The following is a 13,984-nucleotide window of genomic DNA, read 5'->3' as shown; positions in this document are numbered from 1 at the left end:
CTTCATACCATATCATCTAAGCCATGTACCAAGTGATCCAATTTATGTTTCACCTCAACACAACAACACAAATAATAATTTGTCCCTTCTTCATTATCTTCAAGTGAAAATATAGAAAAAAAATGACTTGCAATGATAGAAACATAATGTATTCATTAAAACCAACTAGTTAACTAAAAGTAAAAAGTCACATATTAGATATATAACCTGGTTGAACCAGATCAGAAAAGAGATTAAATTCAATCAACAATTTCATCTCTATGATTTCCAATGCTCATAGGGGACAATAGGTGTCGACTAGAATCAAAACTCATAAATACCACTTGTCCACCCATCCAGTCTACTCGCATCCATCCCAATATTCCTCTAAACATGATCGACAAGAGTATGTCATTTGTCATGTGTGGATACTCCATGAACCTGCATCAGAGCTTCTAAAAGAGTGTAGTTCACTTGATCATGTTAGTGTACTACAATTCTCATATCGTGCAAAGTTAGTAGTATATATCTATCAACCAAAAAAATATTTGAACTATAGACTCACCTTACTTACCTGAACCCATTGTAATGTTACACCTATCAACATTACTTTTTTCATCTGGAAATGTTTTTTGATTAAGTAAAATAGGTTATTTACAAGGGTTAAAGCTGTCAAGTTAACAACAAAATATTACTTAAAGTTCAAGTCTAGAAACAAAGCAACAGAAAAAAGAATAGGCCATACGTGGCCATCAAAAGCAGACAAAATACAAACAGCCAAAAGCCAGGGTATAGACAAAAAACTATTAGCACCGATCAAGGCATCATTTATTTGACCAGCTTTGCATTCTTGAGATCTAGCTCTCCCATGGCCTCATCCTCGTCAGTCTTCAATTGACTATCATCCAGAGACACCTCCTCTTCCCTCTTCCTCTTTTTTGATCTCCTTCTTTTTCTTGGGATCTCAACCTACAAAGAATCATTTTCATCAACAACCCTGGTTTCCTCTTTGTCTTTTTCCTCCTTCTTTGCTTTCCTCCATCATTGAGTGCAGCTGAATGATATTATCATTAAGACCTTTTATAATGTTGAGGCTCTAGTTAGCCGAGCTATGGAGAGAGCTCTCCATCCTTTCCACCTTTTTTTCAATCTCAAAAACCCTCACATCCAACTTGCTAATTCTGACATTTCTGTCCCCCCCTTCTATCCTTTCCTACCCATTTATCCTAAACTTAATCTCTTCCATTTTATGGAAAATCCATTTAATGGACTAGAAATTGTCCACCAAACTATTGTGGGCATCGTTTAGGAGATTCATCCCCATTTCCCTTGCATTATCACATAGAATCACCAAATTCGGGTCTATGAGCTCCTCCAACTGAATTTTTTGATCTTCTCCCTCCAAAACCTCTAATGGATATGCTCTCTAACCAGACCCATTTTTGCAGTGCTAGAATGAAAGTTCCTCCATATAGTTTTACTTCCCTTAGCATCAAGAGTAACAATGGTTTTAGTCAAGCCATCTTCCTCTTTTCTCTCTTCCTGAGCTTCAATATTGATCTCCTTACCCTTACCAAGTGCCTTCTCTACTTCCTTCACACCAGCCCTTCTCCTTTTGATTGGGTTGCCATCCTTCTTACTTACATGAGCCTTATTGGTCCCACCTCTTTCACATTGCCCTCTTTATTTGTATCCAACCCCTCTTCCTCATCATTGCAATCCTCCTCTGAGTTTACCTCTTGCTTTATCCTTCTCTTTATTTCTTTCCCAAACTTCTTTTTAAATTATTCCTCCCCATGTCCTTCATGATTTTATCCATCTCCTCTCTGTCATCTAAATGCAGACCTGAACTATCCTCCATACCTAAAGGGAGGTAAGAGCTCTTTGTTTCCTCTGAGGATTTCACCTTCTAGGAAATATCCCTTCCATGGGTTTGAGCTTTAAAATGCTCATATATGAGTAATAACAAATTCTCATGGAAGGCAAGCTTAGCGTACTCTTTCTCATGGAAGGCAAGCTTAGCGTACTCTTTCTTCTTAAAATCCATGATACTCTTATTTGCAGATAAAAATGGGTAGAAAGGGATGGAGACTTTTGTTCCATAACTGAAGTGGTTTAGGATAACGAAATGGTGGGTTTGAATCCTATCAAACCTTCTATCAAGTGTAATGTAGGATATAATCACCCTTAAGACAAACCTCCATAGTTTCTTAATTGATGCAGGTTCATAGTAGGCACCAGTCTTCACTAATTCTTTCATCTCCTTGACGTCCTTTGCAAAGTCTTTCATCACATGCAGGGATATTTTCTTATCTCTATAGAATTTTATTCCCTAATTAGGAGATTCAATGACCTTAGCTATGACCCCTTCATTGACATGGAAGTTAATACCATCAATCTTCACCTTTCCACCTTTCCATGACTTAACTGTAACGTACCTTTTGATCCCAGTCATGAAGTTTTTTGATGAAGGTCGAGATGTCACCTTCCCTCAACTTCTCCCACACCTACAATCTCTTCTTCCACTTCTCCACTTCTCCCTCTAGCTCTTTAGGATGCCTCTCCCCAACCATTATGTTGCAGAAAGAAAAAGAATAACTTTGTGTTCTCCAAGCTTTGTGCGTCGAACATTGGTTTTTCTCACAAACAATGTTGCTCCATCTTTGCACTTTAATTATTCATAAGTTAAGGCTCTTTTGATCATGTGCCTGCACCATCATGCTCTCCCTCATGACCATCCTCTATGAAATTCCACATATAATTGATACTAATAAACTTATGCATCCATCTCAACCAATAAAACATTCGTGCATTCTTGAATTGAGATGCACAAATCTCTGACCAAATGATGTGTTGACGATATGACATGCCCCTATTAGCCAAATCACCATAAAATAGTTGAAAGCAACCATTTACAAACTCTGTAGAATGTGATCGATCATCACCAATGTAAAAATGGTACTCCCTCAAAATCTTCATGTCCTCCTTTGTACTTATAGGTGAATGAATGAGTGCTATATGAACAAATATGGAAACCTATTGAGAAGCATAATATTTTTTCTTGTGCCTCTTTTTTTGGTTGTAGTGTGTAGTTCTCTCTGCAGTCCACAACTAAAATAATGGTATCTAGCACAAATGTATCCTTAGACAACTTGAATTGTAAATGAAACCATTGTGCCCTATGTGTATGCCTTACATGCTCATAGATGGTTTGTTATGGAATATCTTCATGAACTGATACACTAGAATCTTTTCAATCACTCGATCACATCTTTTACCCTCTTTCCCATCTTTTAGAGCGTATTTCGCAATCTTATGTTTTCCAAAATCTATTATTTCATTGCCAATTACATGTGTACTATCCATATGTTGACAAGTAAATAATCGTTGCAAACCACCACAATTGAGGCATGCACCATTCAAACATGACAACTTGTAAAAAAATTTATTACCCCCTCTTTCACATTGAATGGTAGAAATGAATTTTCTTGAAGATCTAGGTGGCTCATTTATGTCACACTCCTGCATAACAAAATTAGAATGCAAGAACACACATATATGCCTTAAAATATTAAAATGGTTAGAAAATTCAATATGAACCCTACAAAAAGTTGTGCATGTGTGATTTATCTTCATATAAAAAGGTTTACCCATTTCAAAATATCTTTGAATAATTTTAATTCGAGGATACATACCATTAAATTTTGCAAAGAATTGTGTTTAAGTTGAATCCAAAAAATGTTTTGCCTATAGATCACGATTTTTACTACCAATCCTCCATCTTACCACATCTCTTTGATTAGGCAAAACACGTGTGTTATTCTTCCAAAAATATTCAATCAATGATTTCAAAGTTTCACTAATTTTTTTATCCTTTCATGGTAGTCTACCACTAAATGTCCATAACTCATTTTTTGTTGGATCTTGCACTCTTTCTCACCTTTCGATGGCTCTCATTTGAGTACCTCTACCTATTTGCATCATTTTGCTTGTGCTTCTAATGAGTCGGGCTTTCTTAATTTGAGTGCTTACTATTGTTGATGTAAGTATGTGTCTTGTGATATTACTATCTTTTTTGTGTGACTTAGAACTCACTTTGTCATATGCACTCATTGGAAAACTTACAATGTTTTTTTCATTTGACTCATCTGTTGTTCTTAGCCCAAGAATCTTCGTGATAGGCATAAATTTCACATTCCTCCTCATTTCAACAAATAATTGATATCTTCCTCTCACATTTAATTCTTCAAAGAATAATCTCCACATATGATTAACTTTTCTTTGACAAGTACACTTTGGAATCTTATCAAGCATTGATTGCAATAATTGTATCAATATCAATCAAATATCTCGGCTTTCTAAAATAAATTGTAGAAAAATTTCTAATCTCATCAGTGGTCTCAACATTATGAACATCAACATAATTGTGCATGAGTTGTGTACCTTCAATTGAAGATGATGTGCCTTGGAAATAAGATGCAAAAGGTGGAATATCACCTTGGTGGTATGTTGATTTTGTGCCTTCAACGTGACATGATGGAGTGTGTGCACCCTCCAATGTAGACCATGGTTTCTCTTCAACATGAGATGGCGATGTGACTTTAATATTGGAAGATAAAATACCTTCACAATTCAATTGTCTTGTTGACTGTAAGAGTTGCATTCATTCTATTTGTCTTTCCAATTCTACATCTTTGTTTCTTTCTCTCGGTGGTTCTTGTTCCTCTTCCAAAGCCATATTTTCATTAATTGATTTGAATTTTCTTCATTCACTCAATACTCTCATTTTTTCCCTTTTAATTATCAAATCCCTCTCCTCTTTCGGTGTTTAAATTTTTGGTTTCTTCCTTGGCATGATGATGAATTCTACATGTCAAATCATTCAAACATATGAATTACAATATTTTCTAAATATGGAATCATGCAAACATACGAATTAAAATGATATCTATGAATACAATAGATTACTACTTGCCATATCAAAATACAATTTGTCTCTATAATCACAATATATATTTGAAACTTACTCCACTAACACCAAATATCCTACAATGTTGATTAATAGTTGAAATAATGTACAAAATAGTTGATTTTGGTACTTCCAACACTAAGAATAGTCTTTTGTGTCTTCCAATACCATGAAACCTGCATTTTTGTCATAAAAACATAATAGAACAAACTACAAAATGGATAGTGTGGGCCTGTCTCAATAGTCACATTGTTGTTTGAGCAATTTTTCGTGCATTTACATAGTGCAATCGCGCTATGTAAATACACCTTTTTGTCCCTTCTTTTCCATCCTATCCCCTATAGCTCTTCCTACCCCTTCTCCTTCCATCCTATACCATTCTCTCTCACTCTCTCTCTCTCCATCCTATCTATCGTTCTCTCTCTTCCTATCTCGTTCTCTCTCTCTCTCCATCCTATATATCTCTCTCTTCCTATATCGTTCTCTCTCACTCTCTCTCTATCCTATCTAAGCCTCTCTCTCTTCCAATCCCATACTCTCTTCTCTCCATCCTATCCCTGAGCAATCTTCCTACCCATTTCTATGCATCGTATCCCCTACTCTCTCTCTCCAATAATATCTCTCCTCTCCATCATTCACTTTTTCTCTCCATCAATCACTCTCTCTCTCTCTCTTTGAACCCCGTCTTTGCATCCTATCCCCTACTCTCTCTCTCTCTCTCTCTCTCTCTCTCTCTCTCTCTCTCACTCTCCATATACCATCCCTTCTCCTTCTTCATGTCCCCTACTCTCTCTCTCTCTCTCTCTCTCTCTCTCTCTCTCTCTCTCTCTCTCTCTCTCTCCATGTAGTATCCCCTCTCCTTCCTATCTGCTCCTACTCTCTCTCTCTCTCTCTCTCTCTCTCTCTCTCTCTCTCTCTCTCTCTCTCTCTCTCTCTCAATTGATATCTCCCTTTCTCCACCTATTGTGCTCTCTCCTACTCTCTCCATCATATCCTCTCTCCTTCTCTCTCCATCTCCTATCCCATACTCTCTCTCTCTCTCTCTCTCTCTCTCTCTCTCTCTCTCTCTCTCCTATCAATGAGCAAGATTCCTACCCTTTTCTATGCATCTTATCCCCTACTCTTTCTCCAACAATTACTCTCTCCTCTCCATCAATCACTCTCTCTTTCTCTACATCAATCACTCTCTCTCTTCCTACCCCTTCTTTGCATCCTATCCCACTCTCTCCATAGTATCCTCTCTCCCTCTCTCTCCATGTCGACATGCTTCTCTCTCTCTCTCTCTCTCTCTCTCTCTCTCTCTCTCTCTCTCTCTCTCTCTCTCCCTCCTATCCCCCCTCTCTCTTTCTATCTTAACATGTCTCCCTCTTCCTATCCTTGACTCTCTCTCTCCATCATATCCCCTCTTCCTTCCTACCCCCTTCTCTCTCTATCCTATCTAGTTTTCTCTCACGCTCTCTGTATCATATCTCATATCTCTCCTCATATCCCCTACTCTCTCTCTCCATTGTATCCCCTTGAGCCCTCCATCTTATACCATTCTCTCTCGCTTTCTCTCCATCCTACCCCCTCGAACTTTATTCTTATCCCCTACTCTCTCTCCCTCCATCCTATCCCCTCAAGCTCTCCATCCTATCCACTATCTCTCTCCCTCTCTCTCTCCTTCTAGATATTTTCTATTCCCTACTAGATCACTCTCCACCCCATCTTTTCCTCTCTGTCTTCATATATCCATGATCGTATACTCTATCTCCTTGTCTATTAGTCAAGCTCTATCTACATCCTATCCACTCTCTATCTTCTTATTTGGACATCCTACGCAAAATCTCTCTCTTCCTATCTCCATTCTATCCCCCACTCTCTCCATACCCTCTCTTGATCTCTCTCTCCATCCTATCCATTATCTCTTTATCATTTTCTACCTCTCTCTTCATATCACCTTCTCTACCTCCCTCCCTCTCTTTTGGCTATGTAAAATATCCTTAGTAGCACATATGCCCTAAAGCGTATGTGCTTCATAATGCATTCATATTCACCAAACTGAAGGATTTAATTTGCACTGGTGATCCAACACAAAGGTTTGATCGTTTCATATTGGTCTCAAATGTGATTTCCAACTAACATACCAAAAATACTTGGTTTTTCTTTTGTGCTCTCCATCTTGTTTGATCGTGCTTGAACATGGATAAAATTAGGTTACATAATATTGTAGATCTCTATGCTAGCTATGTAACCATATAATTTCTTTTGAATTTCGACTATTTTAAGCCTTTCAACTATAAGTTTTTTCAATGTATGTCCATTTTCTCTCTAAAACCAATGTGTAGTATTTGGGGGTTAGATTTTAGCTCCTTCGTCTGATTTTGCAAGTTATTTTTTTAGAAACTAGACTTCATTCTACACATTTTAAATAAAAGTTGTGATTTTTTATTTGTTCTTAATGATTTGTAGAGGGAGCACACAGATATTTCACATTTTTGGGATGTGTTCACTTACAAATTTCATAAAATATATATACACATTAAAAAATTACCCAAAAATTAAGGTATAAACTACATGATGTCTGTTCTGATCAGAGCGATTAAAGGACTTCCAAAAAAATTTAAGAATTTAGGGAGACCACACTTTGCACTATGTTATGTTTTTACTGTAAAAATAGTACTACTTTCTGTGGGCCCCTTTTTTGAGGGCCTTAAACTCCAGCATTTTAAAAATAAATTAGTGGTTTAGAAACTAGATTCAAAGGACTACAACTTTTGTTTTTGTCATATCTTGAAATATTTAGTGTAACTATCTTTAAATTCTCGTCAAAGTTCAGAAATTATTGATTTCAACAAAAAAAAGTGGCATCTTATACCATTTTTGGTACTACAACTTTGTGCACTTATCCCCATCACTAAGGAATGAATATGATTATCAAGTTCACAACTTAAACAAGGGAAAGACCAAAAAAATAGCCCAAAGAATATTTATCAAGTCCTTCACATCACAAAGGAAGTAGAAGGAATTAAATGACTTATTTTGCATATGGTGAATTTGTAAACCAGCTGATTCACAATCACATAATTGCTTGACATCATACAAAGGACTGTATTCAGAATATTGAAGAAAAGACTACAAGATCCATTACCACCAGAAAAATAACATCTAGACCTTAAGATCTAACACATGCATACTTCTCTTCATTCAAGAACACAACAAAGTAATCACAAGACCATCTTGTCCCTACCAATGTGATCGAGTTGCAGAAAAAGAAAACTAATTCCCCTCCCCTTGTTACAATGATATCCACAATACATTCTCCCTTCCCGTTGCCCCAAGACCTTGCAGAAAAGAAGAACGTCCTCCTCTTAGACTATTTCCAATCAATAATATCTCCTCCCTGCACTTTTGTTTCTATAACTACTTCTTGAACTAGTTGATTCCGTTTCCTAACTTTTTCATCTTCGATGATTTTGTTTCTTTTAGCTATTTATAACTTTTCTAATATTAAGGTTGGGGCTTATAATAATAATGTTCTTCTCATTAGGAAGGCATTTTATAGAATTTTGAATGTCTAGAAATGAGCTGCCCTCACATGTGGGCATATCAACTCTGCCACATGGAACCATGTCAAATTTAGTTTTCAAATTCAGTGGATTGACCATCAGATGTACCTGCATTTGGATTATCTAGGTACATGTTGTTATGACCTTTCACAAATATGTGTAGTTCATTGGTAATCTGTAAATTTATAGAGCTACAAGGTACCAAGAGGATTTAGGAATTCTTTTCAGGAGGCTTCTTTCCAAATGTTCAAAATTCGGGTGCTGAAAGCAAGCCAAACAGTTCAATGGGCATCTTTAAAACATTATAATCTTATGTCGTATTTGGTTAGCAAGACATTTTCTAATTGGGTAGCACTTTAAATATTTCCAGCTATTCTAGCAAAATTTGATCAAGGAGAGTGCGGATCACTTTGATTGCTCTCAGACTTGCTAGAAGGTTTCCTAAATTTGATCCATTACAACCTCAATAATTTGTTGTTTGCACAAAGAATATAATAGATTTTGAATGTTTTAAATTTGATCCATTACAACTTCAATCATTTGTTGTTTGCACAAAGAATATTATAGATTTTAAATGCGGTTCAATTCTCAATTAAACTACCATAAAACTTGTAATGTACTTTTATCTATGAGGACTTTTCAATACATAAGTTTTAATTTAATTGTCTTCTTATATAGTATTAAAATTACTTGAATTTTCCTTCACATGCTTCAATATATCGCCTAGGTATATCTTCCTATCAAAGTAAACATCGCACCTTCTTAGGTATAACTTTAGGAGGGGAAGAAAAAAAATTGAACAATTTATTCAAAAAATACTGAACAATTTGTTGTTTTTACTGAAATTGCAAGTTGTGAGTTTGAGGCTGGGTTTTTTGGAAAAAAATATGAATGAATTAATTACTAACAATCGGACTCACAAGGGTCGTCATTTACAACTTTAGAGACAATAAAACTAGCACTTGCATCTTTAAAAGATGCAAGGGTTAAGCCGGTAGTCTTATATACTCTTCATGTTCTTAAATAATTATTACTATATTTGTTCTTCTTTGGTCTTGGATGAGGTTTTGGTTGTGTTTACACCTCAGAAAATAAGGGTTGATAAAGTTTTTCGAGTCTCTAAGTTGATTGTGTTCTTGTAAGTGTTGGCATGATACCTAAGGATGTAGATGCAATGGAGGAAAACCTAAATGGACTCCCTACCTCCCAAGTGTGCACCTAAACTTCCAACTGCACTCAAACAGTACCACCCTAAAGATAAGCAGTTGGTAAGTAGAATGTATGCAGTTGGTAAACAGAGGTGTTAGGGTGACTAAAATGTAGAATATATATGATTTGAGTGCTTTTAAGTGTTTTCTAAGGTTTAAAGATGCAATGCAAGCTATGGAAGTGCAAATTAGGGTTTTGGAACCTAGAATAAAATCAATAATTACCAAGTGCACTCTGAAACTACCAACTGCACACTAAAACTACCAACTACGTAGCTAAAGTGTGCAGCTGGTAAAACAAGGGTGCAATTGGTAAAATAGGGCAAAAATTGGAAATCTATAAGTGGGTATGCAAGATATGAGTATTTTTTGAATTTTTTAAATATTTAGGGATGTTATGCAACCTAAGAAAGTGCCAAATGAACTAGGGTTTTGATATGTAAGGTGCAAATGTCCTAGGTAAACTATGCAAATGCAAATGTAAAGTGACATTTTGGATTTTGACTAAAGGGGATGAAAATGACTCTATGGTATGCAAAATGAAGATTAGGGTTGGACCTTGGACTTGGTAATGATGCTAGAGGTTGATGTAAGTAAGTTGGACTATGCAGGGGATGGTGTGCTAAGGTTGATAATGATGTTTGGGATATGCAAAATAAGGATAAGTGATCAAGGAGACAAGTTGGTTGATAGACAAGTTGATAGGGTTTGATAGTGTCCAAATGATGCTAGGGTTTTGAACAATGCAAGATGAAGGGGATATACCACTAGGGTAAGTCAAAATGATGTTTAGGGAGACTAGGAATATGATAATGCCATTACAAGAGTGCATGAGAAGGTTTTGAACTTAGGTGAAATCTTTGGAAGGTATTAACTTAAGAGTTTAACGTTATGACAGTAAACTTTGGATCTTGACCAAAAAGAGATGAAAGTGAAAAGATCAAAATGACAAAGTCAAATACATCTTAACATAGATAGAGTTTGACCAAAGAAAATGACAAAACGACCATGGTCAAGATCCATTATCCATTGACACAATGAGATACTCTAGGGTCCATAGTTTTGTTCAAATTTTTGCCTAAATTCAAAGGTTTTGGGTTCAAAATGACATTTAAGGTGATCAAAATGATGGTTATGCTGATTGAATATGCAATATGCAAAGGTCCTAAGATGCAAAATGAAGTTTTTGGGGCAAGATGTTATTTTGGATCATATGCAGAATGAGGACCTGCATAGCCTCTTTAAGAGAATAATCTTTAGTATGCAATAGTATCCTTAAAAAAAAAAAAACTAGGCAAACACAACTATATGATGTAATGGATTTCAATATCAACTTTTACCCATTGTTTAGCTTATAATTTATTGGTCTCATTTTCATTCAACATGAAAATCTATTGATTTCTTTCTTCCAAAGGATCATCCAATTTCCAAATCTCAAAAATTTTACAATTGAACTTTCCAATCCACCATCAAGATGAGTTAGTCGTGGTCTCTTATCACCTAAAGCTTGAAATTCAAAGAAAAATAATATAGTGAGATTGATCTCAACACTTGCAGTAATTCACCTACAACAAATGAAAAATAATGATTTTAAAGCTAAATGTGGGATAAAGTGTAAAAAAATAGTAAGATTCATTAAACTTAAATGTTGCAAATTCATTAATAATGATAAAATATCAAGTTAGTAAAATTATTCATAAAAAATAATGCAAGCCGTAATAAATAGATTTGATTAGAGAAAGCAATTTTAAAAAATTGATGTGTGAAGAGACCTAAGATTATATTAATTTGTTACATCCATTAAATAGATAATCCATCTAAAACTTGAAAATTACAATGATACTCACATTATATGTAGAATGACAAACACATCTTCTAACCCAAAGTATCAATGTATAGGAGAAGAACAAACTAGAAATCATCACATAGTTTTAGGAAACCATTAGCAAGCCCAAGGCATGTATGGTAGGCAAGTAGTCAAGGCACAAATCCTCTAAAGCCCTCATGGTCTTATCTTCTAGTCTATTTTTAGCATGTTCCTACAATATCATGCCATAAAAATATATGACCAACCAAATTTGAGTGCTCTAATTTCTCTCCACACAACCCATTCGAAGGCATTCCATGTCAATTGTTGAGACTTATAACAATGTTTGTTAAGATTCCATTGTAACATCCCTCTTACATGTTCTTATATGTTGTCATAATAAGCCATAAGTAACACATGTTATGATGCTCTTACCCACTATTCAAGACATTGACACAAGACAAAACATGTCGACTTAATATAGGCCCCTACTAACCCGTATAAGGAAAAATATATTCTAAAAGTTATGTCACCTTCAAATGGGATACAAAAATTTCCATTTGAATTCAAAACAACTTAAGATAGCATAATAAACACAAATAGGATATTAAATATGATCATTATGAATGCAAAATTGAGATGCCTCTTTTCAATACTAACTTGGGAGATCTTCAACTATGTTCAATATGATTTCTCATAATGTCTGAGACAACAACAAGGGTTAACTAAGTCTTATATTAATTAGATTAAGTTTTCTTAATTTTAACATTATCAAATTTCCACATTCCACTTGAAATATAATTTTTCTATTTTTGGATTTGATTGTTTATGTTTGTAAGTGTCAACATTTTAGATCACATTTTGTGATCCATCATTAGAGTGAGAGAATGTTAAAATATAATAACGTTGATGCTAAGAAACATATACAATCAAATTTGTAAATAAAAATAGTTACATTTCTTAATAAATTTTTATGTTAAAAAAAGTATTTTAAAAATTTTGATCCACAAAACTTTAAAACAAAGATTATGTTGTCAACGGACTTGTAATCTTCTAGTGAAATTAAGAGGCTTACAAAGAGCCTATTAGAAATACCTCAGTTACTTGTAAGTACAAAATTGTAGATTATAATGAAGACAAATTTAACAAGAAATGCAAAGCATCATAGTTCCTATCTAAACCACGTAATGGTTGTAGATTGGTGATTGAATTGGAACTATGGATTTCAAATGGAGTAAGAAAATTAATATTTGGAGGAATGAGAAAGACATTATTGTAAATTGACATTGGGAATAAATTGAAACAAATAATAGAGTATACAAAATAGAAATTTTGTCTTCTTTAAATTTGTACTGAGATCTTCACTTCTAATTATATATCTCTGAGACCTTTATTGGTGTGTATTCTTTTGGTTACTATTTTTTAAATCTCTTAATTAGAAATCAACATCTTTAGTAAATATATTAAGAAATGAACCTGAACAAAAGAATCTTCTTTTATCAATCAATGTTGTTTAATTAATATTATCAAGTAAAACATTTAGCATAATTGATTGAATAGTTGTTTCATTGCTCTGCTCTATCTTTTCATTAGAATATACCAAAGAATGCCAAATATCAAATGTGTAAAATCAAGACACAAATTAAGATGAAATTAAGACCAATCTTTTAAGAGTATTAATTGGAAAAGAACTATATTTAAACATGAGATTCAACTAAATCACACAAAAAAGACTAAAATCTAAATTCCAAACTTCACAATCATTCATAGTGATTAAAAATTAGAGAGAGAGAGAGAGAGAGAGAGAGAGAGAGAGAGAGAGAGAGAGAGAGAAGAGTAAAGAGCGGGGTAGGGGGATAAAGAGATATAATAAAGATATTTGAGGTGATAGATAGTATATAGATAGTTACATATAGAATACAAAGAGAAATTGAGAAAATAAAATATAGATAGTGAGAGTTAAAACTTAAAGAAAGGGGTATGATAAGATAGAGATCGGGGTAGAGGAAAAAGTGTATGTGTGTATAAGAAAGATATAAGGAAAGGATATGGAGGTAGATAGGGAAAGGGTGCAAATTAGAGAGAGATATGGATATAAAAACATAGAGATACATAAATATAGAGAAAGATGGAGATAAAAAGATATAGATGATAAGATAACAATTTTAAATTGTTGATTTCAAATATCTAGGCTTTCCATTTTGTATAGGAAATAATAGTTTGAGGCATAGATAATTATAATGAAGATAAGGAATAATTAAATGCACATTAAATATTGAGCAATAGTCATCCATTACCAAGTTGTTAGGAAATACCTTGATATTTGGAATCATTAATTTAAATGCATTAAGATGTACTTGTCTCATGCAAGATTTATTTATGGTTATCAACATTAAACTACATAATTCATTTGATTTATATTTATCTTATTTATGTTTTTGATTAAGGAAAACAAGTTTTGAAGGGTGCCTAA

This window comes from Cupressus sempervirens, chromosome 9, assembly GCF_028749045.1.
Source record: "Cupressus sempervirens isolate cs-2001-9-10 chromosome 9, ASM2874904v1, whole genome shotgun sequence".
Taxonomy (NCBI): Eukaryota; Viridiplantae; Streptophyta; class Pinopsida; order Cupressales; family Cupressaceae; genus Cupressus; species Cupressus sempervirens.
The sequence above is the reverse complement of the archived record's forward strand: the minus strand, read 5'-3'. Positions refer to the sequence as shown.